This window comes from Mus musculus, chromosome 4 (genome assembly GCF_000001635.26).
Source record: "Mus musculus strain C57BL/6J chromosome 4, GRCm38.p6 C57BL/6J".
In the NCBI taxonomy this organism is placed as follows: domain Eukaryota; kingdom Metazoa; phylum Chordata; class Mammalia; order Rodentia; family Muridae; genus Mus; species Mus musculus.
In genome coordinates this window covers 70,049,177-70,070,404 of record NC_000070.6, presented here as the reverse complement: position 1 = coordinate 70,070,404, position 21,228 = coordinate 70,049,177, and positions in this window count along the sequence as shown.

The following is a 21,228-nucleotide window of genomic DNA, read 5'->3' as shown; positions in this document are numbered from 1 at the left end:
CTATGGTAATTGAGAATTTGGCCGGGTATAGTAGCCTGGGCTGGCATTTGTGTTCTCTTAGTGTCTGTATAACATCTGTCCAGGCTCTTCTGGCTTTCATAGTCTCTGGTGAAAAGTCTGGTGTAATTCTGATAGGCCTTCCTTTATATGTTACTTGACCTTTCTCCCTTACTGCTTTTAATATTCTATCTTTATTTAGTGCATTTGTTGTTCTGATTATTATGTGTCGGGAGGAATTTCTTTTCTGGTCCAGTCTATTTGGAGTTCTGTAGGCTTCTTGTATGATCATGGGCATCTCTTTCTTTATGTTTGGGAAGTTTTCTTCAATTATTTTGTTGAAGATATTAGCTGGCCCTTTAAGTTGAAAATCTTCATTCTCATCAATTCCTATTATCCGTAGGTTTGGTCTTCTCATTGTGTCCTGGATTTCCTGGATGTTTTGAGTTAGGATCCTTTTGCATTTTGTATTTTCTTTGACTGTTGTGTCGATGTTCTCTATGGAATCTTCTGCACCTGAGATTCTCTCTTCCATTTCTTGTATTCTGTTGCTGATGCTCGCATCTATGGTTCCAGATCTCTTTCCTAGGGTTTCTATCTCCAGCGTTGTCTCGCTTTGGGTTTTCTTTATTGTGTCTACTTCCCCTTTTAGTTCTAGTATGGTTTTGTTCATTTCCATCACCTGTTTGGATGTGTTTTCCTGTTTTTCTTTAATGATTTCTACCTGTTTGGCTGTGTTTTCCTGCTTTTCTTTAAGTACCTGTAACTCTTTAGCAGTGCTCTCCTGTAATTCTTTAAGTGACTTATGAAAGTCCTTCTTGATGTCCTCTATCATCATCATGAGAAATGTTTTTAAATCTGGGTCTAGATTTTCGGTTGTGTTGGGGTGCCCAGGACTAGGTGGGGTGGGAGTGCTGCGTTCTGATGATGGTGAGTGGTCTTGATTTTTGTTAGTAGGATTCTTACGTTTGCCTTTCGCCATCTGGTAATCTCTGAAGCTAGCTGTTTTAGTTGTCACTGTTAAGAGCTTGTTCTTCAGGTGACTCTGTTAGCCTCTATAAGCAGACCTGGAGGGTAGCACTCTCCTTAGTTTCAGTGGGCAGAGTATTCTCTGCAGGCAAGCTCTCTTCTTGCAGGGCAGGTACCCAGATATCTGGTGTTCGAACCAGACTCCTGGCAGAAGTTGTGTTCCACTCACTAGAGGTCTTAGGATCTTGTGTGGAATCCTGTGTGGGCCCTTGCGGGTGTCAGGCGACTCCGCTGGCAAGGTAGCCGGGGCTCTAGTGGAGCGGAAGGGGTTTGTGCCCCAGATCAAGCCCCGGTAGCCTGCTTCCCTATGTACCGCAGTCTCAGGTTCCGCGCGATTGGATTGGGGCAGGCTCTGTGTTCCACTCACCAGAGGTCTTAGGATCCCGTGGGGAGTCCCGTGTGGGCCCTTGCGGGTGTTGGGCAAGACTCTGCTGGCAAGGTAGCCCGGGGCTCGAGTCGAGCGGAAGGGACTTGTGCCCCAGATCAGGCCCGGGTAGCCTGCTTCCCTATGTACCGCAGTCTCAGGTTCCGAGCGATTGGATTGGGGCCGGTGCTGTGTTCCACTCACCAGAGGTCTTAGGATCCCGTGGGGAGTCCCGTGTGGGCCCTTGCGGGTGTTGGGCAAGACTCTGCTGGCAAGGTAGCCCGGGGCTCGAGTCGAGCGGAAGGGACTTGTGCCCCAGATCAGGCCCGGGTAGCCTGCTTCCCTATGTACCGCAGTCTCAGGTTCCGAGCGATTGGATTGGGGCCAGTGCTGTGTTCCACTCACCAGAGGTCTTAGGATCCCGTGGGGAGTCCCGTGTGGGCCCTTGCGGGTGTTGGGCAAGACTCTGCTGGCAAGGTAGCCCGGGGCTCGAGTCGAGCGGAAGGGACTTGTGCCGAATTCATCATTTTTAATAGCTGAGAAGTACTACATTGTGTAAATGTACCACATTTTCTATATCCATTCCTCTGTTGAAGATACATCTGGGTTCTTTCCAACTCCTGGCTATTATAAATAAGGCTGCTATGGACATAGTGGAACATGTGTCCCTATTACATGTTGGAGTATCTTCTGGGTATATATCCAGGAGTGGTATAGCTGGGTCCTCAGGGAGTACTATGTCGAATTTTCTGAGGAACCGCCAAACTGATTTCTGGAGTGCTTGTACCAGCTTGCAAGCCCACCAGCAATGGAGGCATGTTCCCCTTTCTCCACATCCTTGCCAGCATCTGCTGTCACCTGAATTTTTGATCTTAGCCATTCTGACTGGTGTGAGGTGGAATCTCAGGGTTGTTTTGATTTGCATTTTCCTGATGACCAAGGATGTTGAACATTTCTTTAGGTGCTTCTCAGTCACTTCTCTGCCATTCGGTATTCCTCCATTGAGAATTCTTTGTTTAGCTCTGTACCCCATCTTTAAATAGGATTATTTGGTTCTCTGGAGTCTAACTTTCTGAGTTCTTTGTATATATTGGACATTAGCCATCTATCAGATGTAGGGTTGGTGAAGATATTTTCCCAATCTGTTGATTGCTGTCTTGTCCTACTGAGAGTGTCCTTTGCATTCCAGAAGCTTTGAAATTTTATGAGGTCCCATTTGTCAATTCTTGATCTTAGAGCATTAGTGTTCTATTGGTGTTCTGTTCAGTAACTTTTCCCCTGTGCCCACGTGCTTGAGGCTCTTCCCCACTTTCTTTTCTATTAGTTTCAGTGTATCTGGTTTTATGTAGAGGTGCTTGATCTATATGGACTTGAGCTTTGTACAAGGAGATAAGAATGAATCTATTTGAATTCTTCTACATGCTAACTTCCAGTTGAACCAGCAACATATGTTGAAAATGCTGTCTTTTTTCTACTGGGTGGTTTTAGCTCCTTTTTCAAAGAACAAGTGGCCACAAGTGTGTGGGTTTATTTCTGAGTCTTCAGTTATATTCAGTTGACCTGCCTGTCACTGGACCAATACCATGCAATTTTTACCACTATTGCTTTATAGTACAGCTTGAGGTCAGGGACACTTATTCCCCCAGAAGTTCGTTTACCGTTAAGAATAATTTTCACTATTTCATTAAGGGAGTTATATATGTCCTTCTTCAAGTGTCCTATCAGCATCATGAGATATGATTTTAAATCCAAATCCTGTTTTTCCAGTGTGTTGGGGTATTGCTGTTGTGGGAGAATTGGGTTCTGATGATGCCATGTAACTTTGGTTTCTGTTGGTAAGGTTCTTGCACTTGGCTTTCGCCACCTGGTTATCTCTGGTGTTAGTTGGTCTTGTTGTCTCTGGATTGAGCTCATCCCTCCTGTGGGCTTGTAAGCCTGTGTCAGCACTCCTGAGAGATCAGCTCTCATATGGCAAAACCCATTCACAGAGGGAGACCCAGCTTCTGGGTGCAGACAGAGGCTGGAAAGCGTATCTAGTGCTCTTAACAACTGAGCCATCTCTTTGGCATCTTCTGAGGATTCTCGATACTCTTTCTAGTCTGACAAATCCAACCTAATGAGATAACAGAGCCACTAGTTTCCTTGTTTATCTCAACCACCCAAAAGGAAACTAGTAGACTATGGTAGCCACAAGAAACAATGCATTATTCTGAAGTCCTGTGGCCAATTAACATTTCTCAGAAGGGGTAACTGAGACTTCCCCAAAGCACAACAGTTTCCTGGGCAGAGCTTGGACTCTCAGACCCACATATGTATGCCTGCTTAGGAAATATTTTGCTATATCTGATCCTTTTTGTTTCCTCACATACTTTCGACAAGGTACTGTCTCTTTACAGAGGAGTTGTTCCAAGGTCCATTTAGCAAAGTACGTGCTGGTTATATTGTATTTTACAGCACAAGTGTGACCATTTTGCTAAGCTCAGACTGGACTAGATGCCTCCCCCCAACTCTGTGCATGGTATTGTGTATTCACGGAGGTTAGAGGTCAGCTTCATGACCTTGATTTTCTTCTTGTGTCTTTATGGGTATTCTGGGAATCAAACTCTTGCTGAACTATGATGTTGGCATGGTAGTAACCACCTTAATGAAGATGAAGTGAATGCTGCTCCATTGTTTTTGAAAACCTGATATATCAGCTGCTTTTCTATCTGCTGTAACTAAAATATCTGACAAAGCAATATAAATGAGCATGATGATTTGAATAAGAATGACCCTCAGAGGCTGATATATTTGAATGCTTAGTCACCAGAGAGTGGCATTTCATAAGGCTAAGGAAGTGTGGCCTTGTTGGAGAAGGTGTGCTGCTGAGAGTAGTCTTTAAAGTTTTAAAAGCCTTTGCTGAAAGGACCCTGATATAGCTGTCTCTTGTGAGACTATGCCGGGGCCTAGCAAACGCATAAGTGGATGTGCTCACAGTCAGCTATTGGGTGGATCACAGGGCCCCCAGTGGAGGAGCTAGAGAACGTATCTAAGGAGCTAAAGGGTTCTGCAACCCTATAGGTGCAACAACATTATGAACTAACCAGTACCCCAGAGCTCTTGACTCTAGCTGCATATGTATCAAAAGATGGCCTAGTCAGCCATCAGTGGAAAGAGAGGCCCATTGGACTTGCAAACTTTATATGCCCTAGTACAGGGGAATGCCAGGGCCAAAAAGTGGGAGTGGGTGGGTAGAGGAGTGGGGGGGGTATGGGGGACTTTTGGGATAGCATTGGAAATGTAATTGAGGAAAATACCTAATAAAAATATTTTTAAAAAAAGATTGCGGAAACTATACTTTATATAGGAATAGTCTTTGTATCTCACAAAAGATCTCAGAATAAAGTGATTTTTTTAATAAAAAAAGTTTTAAAAGCCTATACCAGTCCTAGTGCCTCTCTCTCTCTCTTTCTCTCTCTCTCTCCCTCCCTCCCTCCCTCTATCCCTACCCTCTCCCTTCCTCTCTCCTACATCCTTGGATCAAGGTGTACATCTCTCAGTTACTGCTCCAGTATGATGTCTGCTGTATGCTCCCTGCTATACTGCTAAGGGACTAATCTGAAATTGTAAGCAAGCCCCGAAATTAAATGATTTCTTTCACGAGTTGCCTTTTCATGGTGTCTCTTCACAGCAATAGAATAGTAACCAGGCTAGGAAGGAAGGCTTATTGTGATTGTCAATCTCAGTATATCATAGCAGTGAAGGCTTGGAAGGGTCATAGTTGCAGTAGTGTGTATAGTGCAGTAGAGGCATCTTGCATCAGGAAGCAGATATGACAAACTAGAAGCTGAAATCAACTTTGAGGCACACTGCTCGTTACCCACATCTACTAAGTAAACCATGGTCCTAGTTTCTATTCTCTATAACCTTTCAGAATGGTAGTGCTATCTGATGGGGACCAAGTGTTCAAATATATAAGTCTATGGAAGGCATTCTAGGCTCATGAACCACAGGCCCATGAACGTCTTACAATGTAAAATGCATTCATTCTTATGTTAAAAGCCCCATGGTGGTTTATAATAATTGGTTATTGTTTTGAACTTACAATATAATTATATTATGTCTCTCCTTCACTTTTTTTCTTTAACCCAACTCATGTGCCATTTGGCCCCTTGCAAATTAATGGTCTCTCCTGTATTTTAATTGTTACACACACACACACACACACACACACACACACACACACCTAAATATATAAATACCATCTGCTCAGTTTATATAATGTTAGCTATGTGCATATGATCTTATACGTTTCCATTGTTTGTTTCAACATTGGTAAAAGGTCCCAAATCCAAAGTTTCCTATGAGAGTTGAGAAAATCTTTTAGTCTTGAGTCTGCGTTAATATAAGATAATTGTAACAAATAACATTTCTGATATACAATGGCCCAGAGTAAATGTTATCATTCCAAAAGGGAAGAATGGCGCACAGTGAGTAATGACAAAATTAAACCAAGACAGCAAGCTATCTGGATAACCATTCTGCAGCTCCATGTCCCTCACCTGGGATCACAGGGTCTTCATGTGGGATCCAGTGGCACTGGTTAGGCCCGTCTTGCCCGATGCCCACAGCAAGGTGTTCTCCCTCAGGCCAGTTTTACACGATGCTTGCGGCTTTCCTCACCAGGTATTTCGTTGCCAGAAATTTTGGCACACCCACCATCTTGAAATCTCCTTTCGTAGCTTGTTCACGACTTCTACACAGACTCCAACCTTGCTAGACATGGCTTGTTCTCATCATCTGGTTTTGAAAATCTTGGAAAAATCCTCCACAACCCTGTCACTCTTGCATTTTGTGTGTCTGAGAAACAAGTACTGCATGACACTAACATGTGCTGCCAGCTTGAGATACATCTGTATTTCCTTGGACGAATGGCTGTGTGTCTGACTGTCTAAACCTTGGAGAAAACATTTCTACAGAAATTTAAAAAAGGGTGCTGCCTGCCTTTCTATATTGTCTTAGTTCAAAAACTTCCTCTTAAGTAAGAACTTTTCAAATGAGTTTGTATCTTTGCATATTAGAGCCTTCACCGGACTGGGCCTTATCCTCACACATGCCTTTCTCATTGCCTCACTGCAGTCTGTGATTTCTCACTGATACTACTAATCTTAACAACGACAGAGTTTTGTTTTTTGTCTGCACCCACCTTGTCTGCAAGTATAAATGGGTTCAAATTCCTTTCCTTATCAAAGTACACATTTTTTATCACTCCCTTTTGACTCAATTTGCATTGCAAAACTGCCTAAAAAATAGTGAGCAATGACCATGCCATAGTTTTAAAGTTAAAATTCACTCTGCCAGATAAATTAGTTCATTACTTTTCAATTTAACCAACTCAAAATTTTAGAACATGGGGATGAAGCTGGCAAATTCTTTGTCAGGATGTAACATTAATGGCTCCTGAGAGATTTGATTCCTGTCTGAAGCTCAGGAGCACCATCTTCCCTCTGCATTTCTGTCAGCATTCCAGTCTCCTGAAACTTCACTGTAATTGCCCTTCCTTCCAAGTTTCTTGACAGGAGTCTAGGACTTCTCTAGTGCACAGCTCCAAATTCTACCACATTCCTCCTATAAAGCAGCTTTGATGACCTATGAGCCATACATATAGGTTTATCACAGTGCCAGACCCACTCTAGTGTTGATTTTGTGTATGGCTTCCAGCTGTGACTAAATTCCTGACAGAACAAATTTACAAGGCTTGGAGGGGGCAGAGACTTGACTTGTAATTTCAGTCCAATATGGCAGAGAAGGCACTGCGGAGTTCCCAGCGTCTGGAACATGTGCAAGAGCTTCTCACGTCTTTCTTAAGGAAGCAGTGAGTTCCTGAGGCAGATACCATTTTCAAGGCCTGTCCCTATGTCAACTCATTTCTGCTAGTTGGGCCACAGTCTGAAAGATAGCACAGCCTCTCAAAACAGTACCACCATCAGTGTCCTAGTGCATGTGTCAAAGAGGGACACTTCACATGCAAATCATAAGACTTGATATTGTCAGCCTTTTAAAAGCAAAGGCCAGTAGTGAGGAAGCTGAAGACCCCAACGACTCTCTGAGGTTCATGAGAATCAGCCCATCACAGCAAACTACAGATGAGTATCTGATGACTGCAAAGAGCAGCCAGCAGAAATATGCTTCCCTCTTCTCCAAGACAACAAACACACCCTGAATGCAGAGAAAAAAAGTTCTACACAGAATAGACTATTGGATTCACAGTCTGGAAAGGCTTCTGCTGTGTTCTTAAGGTCCTCTTCCTTTTTTGGCCTCGGGAAGGTTTCAGTTTGCCTTCACAGTGGCTGAGTCACAGCAGCACAGTTCAAAAGCATGCACACTTCCTTGTTGAATTTTACACAGTTTTGAAATCAGACATTATTTTTCAGATGCCTAAATGATTTCTTTGAAATGTGTATTGATTTGTGAATTAGTTTATCTTCTATAAAAGAAAAAAAAACCCACACAATCTATGCCCACATATGCTGGTCATTGCACCAGATGCTATCTGAGGAGATTTCTGGAGCTTTCTAGTGAAGGAAAAAGTGTGCAGATAGGGAGGGGGGATGTGCAACTGCCACCTGGCCACTGCAGTGCCTCTGGGGGCTCTGAGTCAACTAGCAAGCTGAGGTACAGGGGAACTTCTAGTGGAGAAAGCCTTGGAAGACCATTCTCTTCCAGGAAGTGTTACAGCACTTATACGACAGATGCTCTCAGGTGATAGAATAATTCCTCACATACCTTTTTACCTTCTGTAGGGGATCTTATATACAGTTTTGGGATAGGTTGGGGGTCTGACAACAGATGCTTCCTATTGGCTTGGTCTGAGATGCTAGGGATGCCTCATCTGCATGTGGAGAGGCTTGGGGGCACTGGCCCTACATGACTGATTGTTATAATTCTCTTTGGTGGTGGTGTGGTGTGGGGGGGCTGTGGCTATGTGACAGGGGCCTGATGTCAGGAGCAGGTGAAGCTCCTACCATCAGTTTGGGTTCCAGTGCTTCTAATCCAGCTAAACCTCACCATGTTTCCTATCATGGTCCACTGACCCACACCAAAGGAATTACATTATTCTCGTGGGTACAGAGGAGGGTCTGGGAGAGAAGGAGCAATGGTAGGAATGTTGGATTGAGAAGTAGAAGAGATACAGCCTGAATGGGAGAAGACTGGCTAGGAGGGGAGGATGTCAAAGTAAATTTTAGAGACACTCTTAGGAATTGGGAGGAAGATGGTCTATAGAGGGGTACAGTGTTTCTTGTCTCTCCAACTATGCTGGCTAGTTTAAGGCCCACTTGACAAACAGTAAATTCATCTGAAAGGAGGGAGTATTGATTGAGAGATTGTCTTTGTAAGATAGGCTGTAGGGGATTTTCTTAGTTGATGATTGATAGGGGAGAACCCAGCCCATTGTGGGTGGTGCCACCCCTGAGTTGGTGGTTCTAAAATAAGGCAGACTGATCAAGCCATCGTGCGTATGTCAAGAATCAGTATCTTTCCATGCCCTCTGCACCAGTTCTTTCCTCTGGGTTCCTAACTTGTTTGAGTTCCTATCCTGACTTCCTTCAGTGATGAATGGTGATATGGAATTGTAAGCCGAATTAAATCCCTTTCTCTTTAAGTTGCTTTGTCTATAATGTTCCATCATAGCAATAATAGCACTAACTGGGATACCAACCATTGAAACAGTGGTCACCAAAGAATTTGCATTCCCTATGAATCTCATTCTGGCAAAGAAAGAAGCCAGGCCCTGGTCCCAGCCAGGGAGGGAGCCCACTTCTCTGAATAAGATAGTACTTAGTTCTGACAGCTTTTATCAACAGCTTGCATTCAAGACTAAAGGAGAGACAATGATGATGAGTGGGACCACACCTTGACCAGGATTGTTTTGTTGTGTATATCTCTTGCTTAACCTCCATATCTGGATCCCAAAGATGGCCTTGAGTTAGTGTGGCATGTCACTGGATTTATTTATTTATTTATTCATCTTCCCAGTTTGGCCTTGCTGAGTAAACATCATTTCTCTGGTTTCCACTATTACTTATCTCTTTATCTGAATTGCTGAGGTTGGGTGCCTGAGCTTATAATAGTAGGATGCCAAAAGTTTAGTCTACGACTGCAGAAAGGTTGATTATATGCAGGACATGGTGATCATTAATGGCCAAACCTGTATTATGATGGGGAGCTTAGAATGACGTCCTTGCTTTTAGCTTCAAGGATGGGAGTTGAAACTGAAATATCTAAATGGCAATAACTTTTTCTGAGACACTGACACCCTGAAGGACCTGCAGGCCATTATAGGCTTCTCGATGAATTCAAGGATATAGGAGTCTGGAGTTTGGGAACTGGGGAATTGTGAGAAGGAAAATCAGGGGATAAATTTTTATGTACTTGACTTTCTAGGCTGGAGTAGAAGAAAAAAACACGATCAGTTCACAGAGAGAGGATGCCTCTGCATTTGCTAGAGTCATTCTCCATGACTGTGGATACACATTGGTCATGGGTATGAAACCCTAGATCAAAGGGGTTCTCAGCCTATGGGACAAATGAAGAAGGTGAGTTATTGCTACACATTTGTGAAGCTTGACAGAGGGACTTGAACCTGGGATTCTAGATTCCTGAGAGGAGAAGGCCCATGAACCTCTGTTTTTTTGTTTGTTTGGTTGGTTGTTTTTTTTAGTTCTGTCTTGTGTTTATGTATCTCTAGGGCATTCATCTTCTCTGCACATACCATCCTACTTTGTACTATATCCATCCTGGTTCCTTTTAGCATCAGAGTGACTTTAGGGTACATCCTGTCTTTGCTCACAAATTGAAAGGACCTGGTTGTTGATTCTACCAGTCTTTCTATGCATCATATGGGGTCATTGATGCTTGTATCAGAGTTAGTGAGGTGAATGACTTGAAGCAGTTTAAATAATTTGTGTATTGTTTGATGCTCAGGACAACTCAGTAACTGGAAGTTGAATCTAGATTATGGCAGAGTTGACCTGGCTTGACTCTAACCACTCCAGGAGGCCTTCCCTGATTCCTTCTTCCTTACTCATATAAGATCAGCTAAGACCCTCTACCCCCTTCCCTCTGTCCTCAAAGCATAACACTGTGCTCATTGTTCATCTCTTTGAGAACTGAGCCTAGTTTACTTAGCAGGATCGTTTAGTTTTCAGCCCATTGAGATCTTAGCTAAAATCTTATCTCCGCCACTTCCTAATGGATCCCTTGGACAAGTCTTTCAATAACCCTGAACATAAATTTCTTCACTGATAAAATATGAATGTTATCAATGGTACCAATGTCATAGATTTTTGTTTGTTTTAGGTTACTTTTTAGAGGGGATTCTTTTCCTTTGAGAGATGGATATATGTACGCATGGGTTTGGGACTATGGTTTCGATTCTGTTGATCTTTAGAGAATTTTCTGATGTGTCTGATACTGTTTTAGATGAGTGATTACTTAAATAAATTAATGGGCTTTTTAATAAAGAGAAGCCCTTGCTACTATTGGTGTCACTTGTGTCCTGGGCCAGCTTCATACTAGATGGGAATACAAAGGTGTTGGTGGAGGGTCTCTGCAGGGAATAGACTCTAGGGGCATCTCTGTTTTGCCTCCTGTGCCCCACCCCTGGTACCACCTGCTATATATTCCTTGATTCCTTCAAGTCCGCTGATGGTGGCCTTGTGTGTTTGTAGACACCATGAGGCAGGTGGCCTGGGGTGCACACCCACATAATTCGGCCTCACTTTGTGTGCACATATATATTTTAGAAATGTTTCTCTTAATCATATCTTGAATTAATGCAAGCCTCGTTCATTCCCAGCTCTCATTACCCTCTTAATTAACTCGGCACAGATGGAAAAAGTCGGAATTGCTCTAGCCGAGTTGTTCTGCTAGGTTTAAAATGAGATGGCAGATGGAAAGACGAGGTGGAGCGGGCCGGCTCGGAGGGAGGAGATGAGTTTTCAAGCTGTCACAGGAGCGTCAACAAACGCTCCATCTGTTGGTGGTAAGGCCCAGCTGAGGCTTCATGTGAGGGGCTGGTGTGCACAGGGCCAGTGTCAGCTAAGGCTTGCAGAACCCAGCCATTGCAGGCATCTTCAAGATGAGGTCCCCACACTGGGAAGGACACCAGGAGTTTTGGGGTCCTGATGTGGCTGCAGATCTCTGTCCCAGACCATGATGGAAACATCTGGGGCACACATTGTCATGTGGGAGTCAATGTATAGCTGTATTTTCTTTCTTCAGTAAAATCTTAGGAAATGAGTGCTGTTAACATGACATGCTGTCAGATGAGTTTTCTGAAATGCGTGTTGATTTGCTGCTTGAGACTTGTCACTATTCTGGTTCTCTATGTCATCAAGACTGGTTCTCTTTCTGCCACATCTGTCTTCATCTTGCCTTTAGCCTTACTGGTCTGGCTTGGACTCTGATGCCCACCTCTAGGATTCCTGTGCTGGATCTTTGGCTTCCTACATCTTTAAAGACCCTGTGCTTCTAAAATTTCTTCTTCCAGCTCTTATGTTCCCCGAATCAAAATGTCTTAGAAAGGAGTATCTCCTTGAGGGAATTAAAGAATGAATCCCTAGTGAAAGCTTGGGAAAAGGTATTAGATTTGCTTGGAGTTATTTCTCAACCTTCAAAGATCATGGACTCTTAGAGTTGAAAAAGATTTTAAGAATCACTTATAGTTTGCCACATGTTCTGGTGAGGGAGACTTAACCCTGTATAACCTCCCAAAGAACTTACTGTAACCTAAGATGAGTTCTCAACTGTTAAAAGCCTAATTGTTCCACTGTCCTCTGCATAGCAGTGATGTGACCTATTATAATGTATATGGCAATAAAGTGTCTCTGCCATAAGAAAGTCCCTTGGTGGTTTAACAATAGCCTTGAGACTTCCTTGAGCCGGCCACCAACAACAATATCATGGATTTGTTTCTGCTCTCTGAAATCCTGCCAGATGCTGAGGTAGTGCAGTCACTTTGCATTATATCCTGGTGGTGTCTAAGTAGAAAACATGTCTCAAATTTCAGAGTGAAAGATCTCAGGCACAAGTGTTAGCACATCATTCTGCGATTTTTAATTTGTCAGCTGCTTGACATCAAATATGTGACTTAATCTTTCCAAGCTCTGCTTTCTCACATGTAGAGTGAGAAAAATTAGATTGTCCTTTCTATGGTTTGAATCTTAGATGTCTCTCTTAGGGGCATATCTTGAATAATTTCCCAAAGCTGGTGGAATTGTTTTGGGAGGCTATGATACCTTTTCAGGATTTGGACTTGGTTATCAGAAGTAGAACAGATGTAGAAATATGTCAATTCGTCTTGGTTCCAGCAGTTTCTATGTCTTCTTGTCTGCTGTAATGTGAAGAGCCTACGTCACATGTTGGCACTTCTATGGACTTCTCATGCTTTCCTGTCATGAGTAATTGAAATTTTCTGAAATAATGAGCAGAAATAACTTTTCTTCCCTTAAAATTATTTCTGGAGGTTATTGTTTTGATAAATTTGGCCATTTGTTCTTAGACTATTTGAAATGGTTTGGGGAGGGGAGGTGAAAATTCTCGAGAAGCCATAGGATTTGGGTCATTCCTATAGCAATTTGAAAGACAAAAATGCCATTGAAAATGTGGACAGTAATGATTGTACTTATGAAGTTTCACATGAGAACAAGGATTTTACTGGCAATAGACTTGACAGATGAAGATAAGGACTTTATTGTTCCTGGAATGGAAGCTGCTCACTTAACATTCTGCCAAAGTCCTTCTCTATGTTTTGCTTCTGTCCTGGTAATATGGGTGAGAATGAACTCAAAGTAATGAACTAACTAAATTGACAAGGAAAAATGCAACACAACGGAACATTCAGGCGTGGACAAGGTTGATGCTAGCTGCTTTTAGTCAGGTTTGCACTGAGAATGCAGAATAAAAAGTAGAAAACTAAATATTAAATATATGCAGTATGTCCAGAAAAAGAGCTCATTTAAAGTTGCAACAAAATTATTAACGAAATAAGCTAGGTTCAAAAGAACTTGAGTACTATACCCTGGAATAATGGGAAGAGTGTTTTGAGGGTATTTTAGAAAATGGTCAGATGCCCGGAGTAGTGGCGCATGCCTTTAATACCAGCACTCGGGAGGCAGAGGCAGGTGGATTTAGGAGTTCAAGTCCAGCCTGATCTACAAAGTGAGTTCCATGACAGCCAGTGCTATACAGAGAAACCTGTCTCGAAAAACAACAACAACAACAACAACAACAACAACAGCAAAGAAAATGATCAGACTCTATCCATCAAAATGTATAGTGTGGTATAAAACTGAAAATGTATTTTAAATTTTTTCTCTTAAAACCAGAAGATTGGGCTGTAAGCAAGCCCGTAGGGCACTTCTTAATCAGTGTTTGATGAGTGAGGACCCCTATTGTGGATTGTGTCATCCTGGGCTGGTGGCCCTAGGTTCTATAAGAAAGGAGCTGGAGGGGGTAGGGAAGGGGTTAAATCACCTCTCCATGGCCTCTGCATCAGCTCCTGCCTCCAGGTTCCTGCCCTGTTTGAGTTCCTATTCTCACATGGTTTGATGATGAACTATAACATAGAATGTAAGCCAAATAATCCTTTTCGTACACAACTTGATTTTTGGTCAGGGTGTTTCATTGTAGCAATGATAACCTGAACTAAGACAGCTATCAGAATGGAAAAAGAAAAACTTGCCCAGGAAAGTGCTTTTTCAGGTTCAACCACCCAAGTGTATAGCAGCTGAAGCTGTAGCCCAAAGGGATCTGGTTGATGTTAATGTGATCAATGTTGTGTTGATTTTGCATACATGTATAATTCCAGAGTTTTGGAGACATGGGGCCTTTTTGCCTAGGTTTTAAAGGAAAATCTTAGAGACCATAAAATCTGTAGCAGAGTCAGATTTCTTGTGAAGTTCCTCTGTCAAAGAAAAGCATGAAGCTGTGAGAGAGAAGCTTAAATGTCAATGGAAATCTCAAGACGTTGCAAATATTAGTGATGTGGGAAATCTGATTGAGGAAAATTGCACATAGGGCATATAGCTCATCCAAGAGGGAGGCTCTGTATATTGTAAATGGCAAGACTCTAAGTATGAGACTGCTCAAGCACAGGAGATCCTAAATAATAGACATGAAACTACAGGATATAGTATTAGCCCTGCTAGGTTTTAGTCTTGCTTTGATTCAATCTTGGTATCTTCCTATTTTTGTGATTTAGAGTGGGAATGAATATTACTCTGTGCCATTGTATACTGGGAGTATGTAACCCTCCTTTCTATCTTGTAAGGAAGCACAGTTAAGAGTTTGCCTTGAGCCTCAGAAGAGTCTTTGAACTTTGGGTCTTTGATCATAGCTGAGATTGTTAAGACTTTGGGAACTCTTGATGCTGGACTAATTATGAGTTGGCCATGAGAGTTTGGGGTCAGGGATGGAGTGTCATGATTAGAATGAGAAATGTCTTCACAGTGTCAGGTTTTGAGTGTCTAGTTCCTAGCTAGTAAACTGTGTGTTGGGGGTGGGTTAGGAGGTAAAGATAGTGAGCTTTTATAGGAAGCCTTTTCAGCCTTCCACAGAAAGTCAGCCTGTGGAGGTTTCACCCAAATCCTGGTCTGGTGCTTTGTCTGCTTCAGGGTTTGCTGTGATGTGAGGAGCCATATCATGACTCTGCCATGGCTTCCTCACCATGGTGGAATGAAATCCTCTGAAAGTATGAGACAAAACAAATCTTTCCTCCCTTAGGTTTCTATGATGTCACAGTACTGTGATGAAGGACTTCATGACTCATGATAGCTCAGATTGGTAATCTCGAGTTTTCTTACTTTTGTTGGATGCACATGGTCTCTTGTCTGTCCTCTAGGCTCCTCTCCATGTCTCTACTCCTCCACCACTAACTCAAAAAATACACTGAATGCTTAAGTTTCCTTAAAACCCAGTTCTGACCAAGCCATCCCTTACTTCTGTCTTTCTGCCTCCTCTATCAACTGTTGGGCTCCAGTCTTGAATGTCTCCATGCTTCAGAAACTAGTTTCTCACTTTTTGCTTCCATTTTGAAGTTCTCCATCCATATTTTCATTCCAATACTCTGTTAACCATATTGGCAAATTTCTTTCCCCGCTGATATCAATTAAAATATCCAATTGCTACTCTAAAACCTGCCTTTCTGTCGCTTTGTTTTTTGAAGCTCTTCCATAACATTCATTCCCACTGAGATAGTTTTCATTTTTGATGTACTGCTTTGCAGAGGCTATCATTGCATGCATCCCAGTATGTGTGACTAACCTCTTTTAGTGTCTCTTCTGTGGGATTCACAGGGCAGGGAGGTGTTGATCTCTGTGCCTCCCTGAAATTCCCATCTCTCTGTATCCTTGGCATTGGAGACAGGTCTTAGGAGGCCAAGGTTTTTACCCTTCCGACCTCTATGGCTGCACTTCTGACCCCAGACTCTTTACTCACCTTTTTTCATGAGAAAATGACAGCAGTTCTTAATCAGAACTTCTTAATCACATCACATTATCTTCCTAAGATGCTTTTACCTCCAGGAACCCACTGATCCACTACTCTAAATGACTGTAATTACCACAAATGATAAAATAGCAGCTTTCCCAGTTTTCTTTACCTTTGCCAATTTGCATATGCTAATGCATTAACAATATCCTGACTTGTCTCCCCCTTCTGGCTCTACCCAGCTTCTGTAGTTGGCTCTTAGCTTTCTGCTTTCTGGTTAGGGCTGTATAACTACAAGGGAAAAAAAAAGTTTTCAGAAGCTCTTATTCAACTCAAATACACTGAAACCAAAACCAAACAAAACCAAAACCAAACCAAACATACAGTATTTAAAATTCAATAAATAGTTAAGGGGGATATTTTTATTGCCACAGGAAGAGTCAGGATGGTGGGAAGCAAATGGACACGAGAGTGAGGATAGACCTAGTTCAAGTTGCTACCTCCAACATTCTAGATCTGGTCTGCCTTTGCCTCTGAACCTTACATTCCTCCTCTACAAGCAGAAAAGCAAATGCCATCAGCACTTAATACAAATTATTAAATAAAAATTATAAATATTATAAAACCTATAATTAACCATCTTACCTGTATTTAACTACACAAGACAGTGTTGCGGTGTACACCAGCATTATTGTACAACCTTCACAAATACAGATCTCCAGAATTCTTTCCATCTTTGCAAACTGAAACTTGGTCTCCATTAAGTGATAACTTTCCATTCTTCCACAATGTCTAGCTCTCTCCAATCGCCATCCTTTTCCTGCCTCTTTATGTATGTCTACTCAAGGTAAATTGTTCTGGCTTCTTGTGTAATTTGGCTTATTGCACTTAGCAAAAAACATTCTGTTGAAATATGTATCAAAATTTCCTTTCCTTTCTTATGTTCCCTTTATAAGTAATATGTCATCATGTGTCAGAAACATATTTTGCTTATCCGTTCATTTATTGATGAAAACTTGACTTGCCATTGACACAAATTTACGAGTGTGAATATCTTCTAAAAAATGCAGAACAGTGCAATTTTACGAGGTAGAGGCTTTTAAGATGCAGAGCCTTGTTGTTTTGCTTGACTTAGAATGCTGAGTAGTGACCTTGAGACTCCAGACTTTGGTAAAAATTTGCAAGGTTGTTATGGGGCCAGCCATTTAAGCCATGTCACAGGCTTAACCTAGGGCTTGCCAACAGTAAACATTGATTTTGTTAGCCATTCATTAATTCATTCATTATTCATTCATTCAACAAATGCTTGTGTGTGTGTGTGTGTGTGTGTGTGTGTGTGTGTGTGTGTGTGTGTGTGTGTGTGAATGCCAGAGGACAACCTAAGTATTGCTTCTTAGGACAATCTGTTTGAGACAGAGATTTTTACCAACCTGGAGCTCACTATGTAGGTTAGGCTAGTCAGTCAGTGAGTCTCAAGTAAGAGCCTGTGTTTACCTCACCAATACTCGGGACTACAGGTGTGCCCAGATTTTTCCTTATTATCTCTTTTTTTCATTTTTTATTATTTTCTTCATTTACATTTCAAATGCTATCCGGAAAGTCCCCTATCAACCCCCCCCCCCCCCGCCGCCCTGTTCCCCTACCCACCCACTCCCACTTCTTGGCCCTGGCGTTCCTTGTACTGGGGCATATAAAGTTTGCAAGACCAAGGGGCCTCTCTTCCCAATGATGGCCCAGATTTTTAAGTGAATTGTGGTGATCAAGCTCAGGTTCTTGTGCTTATATGGCAGTCAATTTCCCAACAGGTATCCCTCAGACCCATTCAGCACATCTTTACCAAGTCCTTACTCAGTTCCAGTCACTCAGGTAATTGCTGGTGATAGAATAGTGTGTGTCTGTGTGTCTTGAAGAGTGCTGTAAGACAAGAATGCAAGGGAGATTGTAGTAAAGAAAACAAGAGAAAGTATTTTCATCAGATGGAACTGAGTGAAACAGTAGATTAAGCAGGGTTGCAAATGCTTGCAGGCATGGTGCTCTTCGATACAAGGTGATCAGGGAAGCTCTCCCAAGGACACTGAATTGGGAGGGTGAACTTAAGGGAGGGAATACTGGGTAGAAAGGTCAGAAAATCTAAAATCACAGAAATAGGAGCCTGCTGGCATGCTTAGACAGGACCATGTCTGGTATAGTTGGTGATATGTAAGGTAGAGGGATGGCTGGGGAACAGGTAAGAGAGGTAGCTGGGGGTTAGCACTACAGGGTCAGGTAAACTGGGGTGAACTAAACAAGAGGGCATGGAAGAACTCTCAGAAGGAAAGTGATCCAGTCTGACTCACAATTTCAAAGCATCATTCTTCCTGCTGGATTGAAAATTAACTATAATGGAGACAGGAATGAAAATAGGAAGACCTGTGATTTTAATAATCTATTCCAGAGACTGGTGAATATTTTTCTGTAAAGGATTCGACAGTAAATATTTTCAGTTTTGAGTGCCATATGGACCCCATTCAGTTATTGAGTTCTGCCCTAGAATGCAAATCTGTCCACAGACAGCATGTAAACAAATGGACATGGCTGTGTTCCAATAAAACTTTATTTACAAAACAGGTGGTGGCTAGATTTGCCCACACACTCTAGCTCTGGTTTTCTGATTTCTTTCCTATGCAAGATGATGATGAGCTGGAACAGAGGTTGGCAACCAGGCTGTGAGAGCCACTGACTATGAGATAGATTTAGGAGAAAAATAGGATAAGACTTGCTGTTGGGCTAGATACAAAAAGCAGAGAAATTGAGAATGACCAAAATCTTATGACCAGAGCAATTGGAAGTCTTGAGTTTGCTGGTTACTAAGATGGGGCCCTGTGGATGGAAGAGGGAGAATGGGGGATTTGTCTTGAGTTGTTATTTGGACACCCAATATGGGTGTTAGTAAGATATTTGATGTCCTGAAGATGAAACGTGTTGGAGCTGCTAGAGGGATTTGGAATCATGTGATTCCCTGAGATCAGGCATGGAAGGAGAATACAAAGAGAAGATAAGATTGTATCTGAAGAATGATCCCTGGGAACCCAGAGATCAGAGGAATAACTATCAAATGCAGACAGAGAAGGGTGGTGATTGAGTTAGAAGCATGGTGTTTTAGAAGCAAAGAGAAGGAAGTATTTCTAAGACTGAAGGATCAATTATACTTAATGTTACTGCATTGGGTGGAATAGTGTTCAACTTCATACCTACTAGGAATGTCATAATGTGGCTTGTAGGTATGAGCCAAGGATACTAAGGCTAAAAGCTAATTGGAAGTATAAAGACAGCATCTTTATTTGGATTCTTCAGAGGCTGAATGGGATGTCTGACAACTTTGTTTTGAATTTCTAACCTTGAGGACTCTTACCTACACATTCCTTTCATCTGAAGTCATTTGATTTGTGGTCATTTGTTATGGCAACTCTGAGATGCTATATATATATATATATATATATATATATATATATATATATATATATATATATATTGTTCATGAATTAAAATAGGATAAAATAGTACAGTGAATTTGGCAATTTTTTTTTTTGCCACAGAGAGCTTAATAGATGATACAGAAGGACTTGTTTTGTTTAATAAAGTGTGTGTGGGGGGGGGGTAAAGGTTTGTTGATTGGGTTCAAGGTAGCATACAGAAGTGCTTGGAGACTATGTATGAATGATCCTTTCATTTTAGAAGGGAGCAGGAAATGGAGAGAAGGAAAGAGAATTTGAAGACAGAAAAACACTTCTAAGGTTGATGGAAATGATCTGGTAAAGGAATGAGAAATAAAGATGTGGGTAATCGAGAGATGAGATCTGATAGTGCTATTGAGGACTTGATTTGTAACAGGAGAGGAAGGTCTACAATATGTGTGTGTGTGTGTGTGTGTGAGTGAGAGAGAGAGAGAGAGAGAGAGAGAGAGAGAGAGAGAGAGAGAGAAAGAGAGAAAGAGAGAAAGAGAGAAAGAGAGAAGTGATGAAGGAAGGGCATAGCTGTCAGATGAAGTGTAGGATTTGCAGTTGTCTTCTGTTTGTTTTCATTGTCTTTGTGAAATAGGATTCAAAGGTTTCAGCTGATACCAAATGAATATCCGGAATGAGGTCATGAAGGTTTGAAGAGAGAGAAAGAATATCCTTTGCATTTGGGGAATGAGGGATGTGAGTCACTGGAGGAGTGTATGTAGATGGCTGTCCAGCCCATTAGAGCTTAGTGAATCTGGAGGTGAGGTCAGCAGGATCCAGTGTTTCCCTCTCCTCATATGTCATATTCAGCTGCAAATCTATATTAAAGACTGGTAGAGGCTATTTTAAACCAGTCAGTGGAATGAAGCAAGAAAGAAACAGTGCAGGTGAAGATTGTATTGGCTAGCTATTACTGTGTAACAAGCCATCCTTCAGTACTCTGGTTTAAGGCAAACATATTAGTTTTTCTTGTGACTGCAATTTTTTGGCTAGGCTTGGATGAGGAAGCTTGCTTCCGTTCAGGTAGGGTGGTTTGTCTGGGAAAATAGGAATTTACTTGTAAGATTTTAGGATGCACAATACTGGCCTCAAAAGGTATTAAGCCATTATATTAAGAAACTCAATCTTTTCTAAAGAAAGGGTTTTTGTAGAGATGATTAATTAAGACTTTTGAGATGGGGATATTTACTTATAGCTATGGCAGGCCAGAGAAGGTACAAATGAGATTATGAGAGAGAGATGGAAGAGATTTGGGAGAGTACATAGGTCCAATGAGAGCACCTGGAGAAGAGTGGAATCATGGGATGATTAGTCAAGGAATTAGAAACTAGTGGGAGCTAAGAGTGGGCTCTGCTACAGAGCCTCTGAAGGCACGTGGTTCTGCTGGCAACTTGATCTTGCACTTCTAGTTTCCAGAACTGTGAAGGGATATGTGTGTACTGTTTTAGGCCACCTGTCTTTGGTAATTTGTCACAACAGCTGTAGGGAACTGTTGCAGATGGTGAATGGACATGGCTGGCAAGTGGGTCCTGTCTGCCACCTGTGATCCAGCTCAGAGGGCCAAGAGATCTTTGTACATGGGCTTCTAATCACATGATTGCTGGGTTCCAAGACCAACTGTCTCCAAAGAAGTAGGAAGAAGTTCTTTTGCCCTTTATGACTTAGTTTCAGCATCTCTTCTGCCACAGACATAGTCCAGTTCATAGCAATGGAGAGTAAACAACTGCATTTCTCAAAGGAACAGGCACCCCATGAGAAGTGAGTATGAGGAACACATATGTAAGAAATTCATGTGAGATGGAGATGTGCTGCTGTAGTGAGTATTTAGATTATATATCTGCTACTGGGGTAGGGAAAGGAAAAGATGATAGCAACAATGGTAATGAT